The following is a 10,460-nucleotide window of genomic DNA, read 5'->3' as shown; positions in this document are numbered from 1 at the left end:
CGACCTCTGCCTCTGCAAATTAACCTGTCCGACCTGCTCTGCCTCTGCAAATTTTGTCCGACCTCTGCCTCTGCAAATTTTGATGCATAGAGAGCTAATTAGAATGAGTTATCTGCAATGGATAGGGAGAAACAACGCAAAAGGGAAGGAATGGGTGATTCAAGTGATTTTGTTTATGCAACAGTTGTTTCTTATGATTCAATCGCAAATTTTCAGCTATTTTCATTCAATTTTCAGCAAATTCCAACAATTTCCATAAATTTACAAATTGTTTTTGCAAATTTTCATTCATTTTTTACTCTATAGGTTAGCTAGATTTGATTGCTTCCAATGAAAACAAAAACTAAAAAATAGACATGAAGGTAACTGCTGGTTTTTGTTTTAAGAAAACAGCGTCAGCCAGAAATAAATGGGTATAGTACTATGATAGGAAATTTACCTCTGTTAATGAAGCTTTCACATCACTCTCGTTTGTACTAACAGGACCAAGACAGCTCCTTCTGTGCTTAAGCTTGCTCTAGCTTCCCTTTCTTGGAATTTACAATAATTGAATATTCAGTTGGCTTAGATTAATCCAAGGGTGTTTTCGCTGAAATAGCCTGAATCTCAAGCCCAAATTTCAGAAAATCAAGAGCCAAGCTTTGGCTTCTTTAATTAAATTTGTCCATATCAGAAATGTTTAATCAAAACTATGATAACTTACCTAAAATACATTAATAACACTCGGAACTCTAGTCAATTGCATCTATAGTTGTAGCAAGACAGCTCCTTCTGTGCTTAAGCTTGCCCTAGCTTCCCTTTCTTGGAATTTACAATAATTGAATATTCAGTTGCCTTAGATTAATCCAAGGGTGTTTTCGCTGAAATAGCCTGAATCTCAAGCCCAAATTTCAGAAAATCAAGAGCCAAGCTTTGGCTTCTTTAATTAAATTTGTCCATATCAGAAATGTTTAATCAAAACTATGATAACTTACCTAAAATACATTAATAACACTCGGATCTCTAGTCAATTGCATCTATAGTTGTAGCAGACATTAAAGTAAGGTCCGAGGCAATTCTTCGACTTAATCCGAATAAGTTTTTTCATGTTCCTGAATTAATACGATGAATTCACAGCTACAGAGTAGTCTCAATTTGTTAAATTTGTAAAGCTCAATTATGTTCTGAACAATAAATACCTCTGTTGACAAATAAAAAGACGCAGTTGACGTCCGCCTATTCAAATCCCCATCGTTCTCCAAACCGTCCAACCTCCGTCCACCGACACTATGAAGATGGAATGAATGGTTAAAGCGTCTTTCGGGGAGGCAGAAATCAAAAGTCGTACAACAAACGAAGCCTGCCTTTATGCATTGCTCTGATGAAGCACTCTCGTGAAGAATAGAACCAGGTTTACACCCACCCCAAAGCCTGAAGCAGGAAGCTCGGACGTGGGCCTCCAAGGAAACCGCATGCAAATTGACATGCGACATGTTCTCAGGGAAGGGTGGAACGCGTGGCTTGCATGCAATGTAATCGTGTTGGCATTGAGCTGGTAATGCATTGCGTGTAATTGTGTTGGCATTGAGTTGGTAATGCATTGCGTGTTCAGTTCTTGGTCCACGTGGGCACAATACTTTTTCTTTTTAAACAATGGACATAAAAGACCTTATACCATGCTCATGCGATATTTCGAGATTAAACTGTAAGATGCACCCCATATTTTATTGTGCCGTCTGGAATGAATTTTAATTTAGATGGAAGCTTTATAATGTGATCTGTCCATCCAGCCAGGACAAGATCTTCATTTAACATCGTAGAACTATATGGTAGACTGTGCACGGACAACCGTTAGCGATCAGTCAACCATGAGCACGATTAACTAGTGACACTCTGCCCGGAAATGACCCAGAACTCAGGCCGCAGATCCGGCCTGGAAGAAATATTTCTCGCTAAGCCCGAAGGAGAGCAAGCAAATTAAACGCTAAGATTTCATTCTGCCTGGTTTGTGTGCGCTAGCGATAAATAGACAGACTTCAATAGAAAAACAGTCGCAGTTTAAATGGTCTTTCCAGGGGCGCCTTGATTTGTTTTGGTTGGCTTCGATCCGCTATCACCTTGCTTCGGGCAGGGAACAGAGCATAGATGCAGGAATGTCCGCATCCGCTTAAGCTGGGTAGAGAGCTTTGCTTCACTTTGTTATTCTCTTTCCATTATTGTGATAATTTTAAGGATTTGACCATGTTTTGTTGGGAAATAGCTCAATCTTATCGCTACCACTGGTAAAGGAGTTCGGCTTCGACCTCGCCCTTTTATTTGACCTCGCCCAATCTTAGTGGAGCTTTCCTTTAAACTCACTGCGGTGTTTACACATATAAAAGTAAAAAAACAGTTTTTATACCATAATTTCTAGACAAGTATATATCAGTGACATAGCATTTGATACCTAAATATGTGCGTTCACATATTGCCCACTTGTCCATAATGCGATAAGCATGGCATGTATGTCAAATTCCGATAAGTGTGGCAATTTTATTTGACCTTGCCCAATCTTACAAGAGCTTACAATTGACAATAGCTTAGTGGAGCTTTCCTTTAAACTCACTACGGTGTTTACACATATAAAAGTAAAAAAATAGTTTTTATACGATAATTTCTAGACAAGTATATATCAGTGACATAGCATTTGATACCTAAATATGTGCGTTCACATATTGCCCACTTGTCCATAATGCGATAAGCATGGCATGTATGTCAAATTCCGATAAGTGTGGCATGTATGTTAAATTCGAGAAATTTCTATGTGTTGTTTCGCCATGGAGTATGGAGTATTAACGTGAGGGTTTGTTTTTCTACTTATTGTCTTAGTAACATGTGGCTTGCATGCTCGCTTCCATCTCACAAGCTTTATTGTAACAGCCCAAAACATGTGTCTTCAGTCACGATTACGGATCTCCATGAAGATGACCTCGTGATCCAGATTTCTTTCAAATGTCACCAAATGAGAAATGAGAATGAAATCGCATTGGAAACTCAGGCCGCAGATCCGGCCTGGAAATTGAACAAGCATTGAGAAATTTAGTCGAATGCTGAGTTATGGACTCTGATTTCGGCGTGGAATGGCAGACTTTTGACGCTGTTCCTGATTCTAAGTCGTTGGCTAGCCTTCACTCTTCGTTAAGTTGTTCATTAAACACAATGGACACCATTTTTCTCAGAAATACGCTGGAGAATTTGGAGAAATTGCTACCCAGAATGCCTTTGGAGGAGCTACCGAGAGTATTATTAGTAATGTGGATGGAGCTTTCTACGTCGATCCGTCATTTTCAGCTAAATATTTACGGAAGTCAGGTTTTTCACCCGTAATGGCTAAAGAAAGCTCCAATGCCGACGGTTCTGGAGGCATCGGAGTGCACAATGTTCCGATTTTCGCAAATTCTGTTCAATTTCATACGGCAGGCGTTAAAAATGGCGTGAATGCAACGGGATGGAGAAATTTGGACGCTTCGCATCTCGGCTCCGAGGTTTCCAAATTTAACATTGGAAGTGTACCGAGTGCCTTGGTGCAATTTCCTTCGGACCCAGGCTTTGTGGAGCAGGCGCCGAAATTTTCTTCTTTCAACAACATGGATCGCAATTCTTCGGAAAATGTCGGTTGCGGGGCTTCGAACCTGCGACCTGTTGTCGGAGCAGTCCAACAAGTAGGGGAAACCATGAGCGTTTTTTCTGAACCGAACAAACGCGTAGATGATTGCATCGGGAAGAAAAGAAGAGCTAAATCTTTGACTTCAATAGACAATGGCAAGGTTCGAGCTCTATAATCGCATATTTCTTTTACATTTTCTCAAAGTTCTGTATCCTTGTATGTTCTGACTGAATTGACAAGGTGAAAGGTACTATCCTAGACTGGTTGTTTCAATGATTTTATAGAATGTAGTGTTTGTACTTTTCAATATACTGTTCCAGCAAAACAGCTTAAACCCCATAACATAGTCTTCAATACTTGACGTCTGAACTATCGAACTTTGCTTTCATACCGTTGGTCTGAAAATATTTCTGTTTTCCTTCCATTTCCTAGTGATTATCTGAAAATGTTGTTTCAGATAAGTGTCCATTCTTTCCCATTCATTTCCCAATGGTTATATGAAAGTATTGATCCGAACAAGTGTCCAGAATTTTCCTTTATGTAACTTTTCGTGTTTCCAGATAAGTGCTGCAAACTGTCATCAAAATTTCAGATTACACATAATAAGCGTTCGGCATGCATAATTACTCTTATTTTTGGAAATTAATTGACATAACCAGCAACATGAATGATACATCCGCTCTGTGAGATTGAAATTGAAATATGTCTTAATTTTTACCGGCAACAGAAATAGGCTAAATTGACGAGTGATTACAATCAACAATTGTAGCCAAGCAAGAGAAACAGATTCTGAAAGCATCTATAAAGTGAAACGAAAAATGAATACAAAGGCATAGAAAAAAGTAGTATAGTGAATAGAAAGGCGCAGGAAAAAGATAAAGCCTTGCAGTAACTGAAATATGGAGAAAAAAATAGGAAAAAGAAAACAAGTGAACTGTTCATACTATCAAAACAAATATGAGATGTTTCATAACGTACATTCATATGCACAGTAAGTTAATATTATCTCCGGTATTTGTGCAGGATGTAGCTGAGGAAAGTTCAGAAGCCCAAATTGCTTGATCCGGAAGCCGCTACTGCCGCATCACGCCCCAGGAAGGAACGACCACTGATTTAGGATTAGTAATGGGATGAGAAGGATCCTATTCATATTGGACCTGCTGCAATAACACCGGTGCACCATGCAGTAATAGGTGGCAACAGGGGAAAACGGGTGGCAACAGCAACAAGCACGGTGGCACCTGCATGCACAACTATGCTCAAACTAAAATGCGAACATGCAAATAAACGCTTAAACTTCAAACTACAAACTAATGCTAGCATTAATATCGACTGTTTCACAGCGATTAATAATGAACCCGGTAAAATAGAACATAACCTATGGTCCAGCCTCTTCCGCCTCGGGAAGAGGCCAAATAAGATGGCAAACAAAGATGCATTTAAGAACTTTGGTTACTCCAGCGATGGCAAACAACATTGTATTTAAAAACTTTGGTTACCCCCACGATACTCCATTCAAATTAGTAAGATAGCACCTCAGACTAATGCTATAGCATCACAGATCGATTACTATAGTCCCTGACCATTGCCAGATGTGATTTCTAGACTACATCATCTTTTGGCATTGTTTAATATGCCACAGAGTTAAGAGCAGCCAGATTTAATTATAATGGCATTCAGAATCGTGAATTCTCTATTGCTTCTGGTGTTTTTAGGATCTGCATTTAGGATCTACATTGGCACAAAACACCAGCAGGCTGGATTCTACCATAAGCCGGAATTTCGTGCTCGGGAATAGGCCGAGTGACTGCCGTATTGTTTCGCTGGCCGAGTGGACGATGGGTCTGGGGATCGAGTCCCTTGCTCAGCAATTTTCTTTTGATGTGTGTTCCAGTAGTTCTTTATCTCGTTGTCCGTCCGTCCAAGCAATCTCCCTGCAATTAAAGACCACGTGCATAGTTTCACAAACTGATTAGAAATCACTTCGATCAGTAACTGAGACTTCAAAAGTGAGATTTTCATGACAGAACTAGCTTTAAAAGGAAATCCATTGCAGTGACAGCGGAGATAAAATGACATACTTGTTGCCAACGAAGGAGTGGAGTTCGATGATGAGCTCGTCTTCTTCTTCTGTGAAGCTTCGACGCTTCAGATCAGGACGCAGTCTTCAGACTATAAATCTCTATGGTTGCTGTAAGATCCCTTTCTGAGATTTAAAATGTTCTTGTAGTTTTCTGTGTATATTCTATGTTCTATTGGTATAATAGAAATTCTTCAAATTAATCCAATAATTGTGGAAACCTGTACAGTAGTATTAAAATTGCATGTTTTATTATGAGTAATTGTACCAGTGAAAGTTAGAGAGGTATAATGAGTTTGGAAATGGGAAAATTTGAAATCAAAAGCGAGAGATAAAATGAGCATTTGAGAGTTGTTCAGGCGGGTTAGGACTTACCACATGCTATTCAGGCAGGCCGCAACGATTCACTTGAAGCAACTGGCACAGTACTTAGCAGGGGAGCCTGATTGCTGCCGATGTGACCAAAGAAGAAGACTCTAAGAGATTCATAGACGAGACTATAAATCTCTATGGTTGTTGTAAGATCCCTTTCTGAGCTTTAAAATGTTCTTATAGTTCTCTGTGTATATTCTATGTTCTGTTGGTATAATAGAAATTCTTCAAATTAATGCAATAATTGTGGAAACCTGTACAGTAGTATTAAAATTGCATGTTTTATTATGAGTAATTGTACCAGTGAGAGTTAGAGAGGTATAATGAGTTTGGAAATGGGAAAATTTGGAATCAAAAGCGAGCTTTATCATGAGATCAAATGAGCATTTGAGAGTTGTTCAGGCGGGTTAGGACTTACCACATGCTATTCAGGCAGGCCGCAACGATTCACTTGAAGCAACTGGCACAGTACTTAGCAGGGGAGCCTGTGTCGCTTCCGCAAGAAGCATTGCAGGTCATGGATGTGGTGCTTCGTCCCTCAGCAACATCTTATGCTTATGAATTTGTTACTGAAACTACTGCTCAATCTGGATCTGCGTCTCGTTCTTCACCACCTGAAACCACTGGTTATGCATATCGATCTGGATATGCTTTTAGGTATGGTTATACAACATCTGTTTTGTCTACCCTCAGCAACAACATCTGTTCTGTAGACACCACAGCAGCAGCATGCAGAGTCATGCAGAGTGACACATTGCAACAGTGATATCAACCGGTTCAGCCTCCTGATAGCTCAAATGCAATAAGAGCTAGCATTTTATATTGCCAGATTAATGCCAGATTAATGTTAGCATTAATCAACAGTTCTGAAAAATGAATGAGAAAGACCTGGACAAATACAACATAAGATATGATTTCAGCGCCTCTGCCTCGGGAAGAGGCCAAATAAGACCATAAGAGCTAGCATTTTATATTGCCAGATTAATGCCAGATTAATGTTAGCATTAATCAACATTTCTGAAAAATGAATGAGAAAGACCCAGACAAATACAACATAAGATATGATTTTAGCGCCTCAGCGAATTTTATTTTCTAGGTATAGGAAAATTATATACAAATCATTACCCATTCAGCCTAATTTCTATATTTTTCACTTTTGATATGAAATCCAGTTCTCTATTTTCAGGTGAAATTACTCAGTTCAAGGCGGAAAAGGCGGAAAACCCTCAAAAGTGGTCGTTGCAATATCCTGTAAGTTCCAGAAATTTTTTAAATAAGTTCGAATTCATTTTTATTCTCTAAACTTACAGACAGAATTCTACATTACATTATCTTGCCAATATTAGAACATTGTACACTATGATAGAAGAACTTATCCAAAATTTATCCTTTTTATGCATTCTCTCTTATCCTTTTTATGCATTTTCTCTTTTTGGCCTTTAATGTTAAAATATATACTGTAATTTTGACATATTTTCTCTTAATGTCTTTTTGAACATATAAATAACTGCAGGTCTGGGTTGGGGCAATGTGCAATAACAGAGTTGTTCTAATCCTGTGGAATAGAGGCGGTTCACAAGCAGCTATAACTGCCAGTTGGGGAGACATTGGCCTTCCGTCCAATGCCATGGTTCAAGCTAGATATTTGTGGGTTGTATGGCTATTTTTTCTTCCTCTTTATTATATTTCTCATTACATTATTTTCATCAAAACCATTACCGGTAGCAGATTTCACTTTCACATTTAGGAAAATTATGGAATGATTATGACACCTTATCTCTTTTTAGCATTGCGGCATTCATACCTTCCATGAAATTTACAAGGCAATCTCACATCAGCTGTTGATTCACATTTTTCAGGTAACCAAACAGCCATCAAAATGCTTCACTATTTTCAAATGCTAGAATATTAATCCAAAGCCACTCGCTATTTCGCCTGTCCAAGAGTTGAGTTGAACATGTTCTGATCTTGATGTTCAAGGAAGAAAACAATGCAGTAACGGCATAATGCATTCAAGTAATGAACAAATATATCAAGTTACAGAATAATGCATTCAAGTAATGATGTTATATCTGAGAAATATGAGCAGTCTCGTGGAAACAACACAGGAAAGCGGACAATTCTACAGATGAGGACTAGCTAATAGATAAAGGATAGAAAACAAGGCACAGAAAGAATTCATACCGCTTAGACCAAGACTAAGATTCAGAATGGAAGCTACAAACTCGACCGAGACCAAGATTCGGAATGGAAGCTACGAACTCTATGATTTTTGCATGGAGAATCTTCGATCTTTGAGTTTTGGTCAATTCAGGTTCTCAGGAAAGCTAACCAGTGATGACCGCCACGTTCTCAGGAAAGCTAACCAGTGGTGACCTCCACCTTCGATTAGCTTTAATAGGAAAAATGGCAGGTTATCGTCTACGACCTTTAACAGGAAAAATAACAACAGACATACATCTCGATTCGTTATGGACAAGTGGTACGAGCATAAATCCATGTGGCATACTTGTGAAAGTATGCAGGCATGGATACCATCTGTCGAAAATATCTAATATCATTGTGTTAAATGTGTCACTTTGATTTATATTTATTAATAACAATTTTTTATTTTTATTTTTAAATTAAATACTTTACTGAGTTTACGATGGCTAGCTTTGGAGTTATGTCTTTCAAGGTATTGGGTTAATCATAATGGTTAAACCATGCTTGACAATCCAAATCCTGAAGGGCGCATTCCTCAGCGCTTCATTCAGGAAAGATTTTGACCTTCCGCTAAAGGAATATTACAACCTTAATTTGTCTCAAGTCAGACAGAACAACTACCATACATTTTATTCAATACAAACATTAAGTTACATCTATTTGCAATCTAATCTTGTCTGAGCCTCTGTCTTTCACATGTTTTATGTGCATAAGTCCATCAAGACAACAATCCAAGATGAATGTGCAAACAGTAAGGTCAATAAAAATTTGAAAATCACATGTTCATTCAAATGCAACATATGATTATAACATGAAAAAAATTCATCAAAAAGTTATTCATCGGCTACAGGTTACTTGAATACTAATCATTTTACCACTGGGATAGAAACATGTAACCAGAACTTTGGACTATCATAATGATGCATACAGGCCTAAAATCATCCTCCTCCAATGGTTTGCACAGCTTTCTAATTCTAATCCGAACCTGAGATTTCAGTTCATATTATAAAGTTCAATCATAACTATTTTTAATGCATGCCAACACATAGAAGAGTGACCATGGAAACCCTTTTCCTCTTAAAATTCTGAATCCTGACTTCAACACTTCATTAAGAATATTACATATCGCCAATTCTGCATATTCTCTACCCTATAGTAGATGGTGCCAAGGCTGTTAATTCAACAGTTTTGCGGCAAATTGTACCTACGAAGGAAAGCTTGGATTTCTTTTACATTTTTTTTCTTCCCATGTTGTTGGAACGGTATTAAATCCTTCAAAACTGGCAGCCTATATAAAGACAGGTCACACTATAAACTTGAAAAAAAAATTATTTAGTATGATGCACAACATTAATTCTTGAAACAGAAAGCACTATTAGCTTAGGTTAGTTAATCAGCTTTCATAATATTGTAGATCCCTAATTTCATAGCGACACTATCTCAGCTTTATTGAGCATGCAAAGTCAGCCATGGATTCTCAGAAGAAACCTGACATCAAAGTTGGGGCGAAAACAAGTCATTTAATAAGAATTCGGTAAAGATTTTAGCGGAAATTAGTGAATTACTGTAATGTTTGCAAGATTCTGTTTACTATTGAATTTTTTTAAAAAATTAAAATGAAAGTTCCGAATGGAATAAATACTCTGACCTTAATGTTGCCGTATTCCAAGAAACTGAATAAAATTTTGCTGTCGTATTACACAGAACCTGTTGAATTTGGAGGGTCGCGACTAGCAACTCTGCCATTTCCTCATATGGTAGAGGCCATGGGTAGAAGCAGGAGGTAACTTCTCTATTTTTTTTCATGATTCATTTTCCTTTCTTCATGAATCATTCCTCTTGTATGGCAAGTTTCCAGTGCTGCTAGTCCTCTAATAAGATTTGGAATAACATTACACCTGGTTACATGCAGAACATAGGAGATGGCACATGCAAAACATAGGAGATGGCACTTGGAACATAGGAGATGGCACCTGGGCACCTGGAAGTTGTGGCAGGCAGGCGTATAGGGGTATAGGGGTATAGGCGGTGATATACCATGGAAATCCAACCATGGAAATCCAAAATATCGGAGCTAGCATTTAGTGCTATGGACTAATGCCAGCATTAGATTAGTATTTTTACCAGTTTGAAAATATGAAGCGAGCACAAAATATATAACATATGCTTTAGCTTCGG

At 38.2% G+C, this 10,460-nt stretch overlaps 1 pseudogene; it reads left to right on the top strand.

The window, feature by feature from the left end:
• The first annotated feature begins 3,075 nt into the window (after window positions 1–3,075).
• LOC149153789 (uncharacterized) lies at window positions 3,076–3,800 on the top strand (annotated as a pseudogene).
• Window positions 3,801–10,460: the final 6,660 nt, after the last annotated feature.

This window comes from Pinus tabuliformis, chromosome 9 (genome assembly GCF_031772625.1).
Source record: "Pinus tabuliformis cultivar Carrire ecotype Pingquan chromosome 9, CPIR1, whole genome shotgun sequence".
NCBI lineage: Eukaryota > Viridiplantae > Streptophyta > Pinopsida > Pinales > Pinaceae > Pinus > Pinus tabuliformis.
This window is presented reverse-complemented; position numbering and strand designations above follow the sequence as displayed.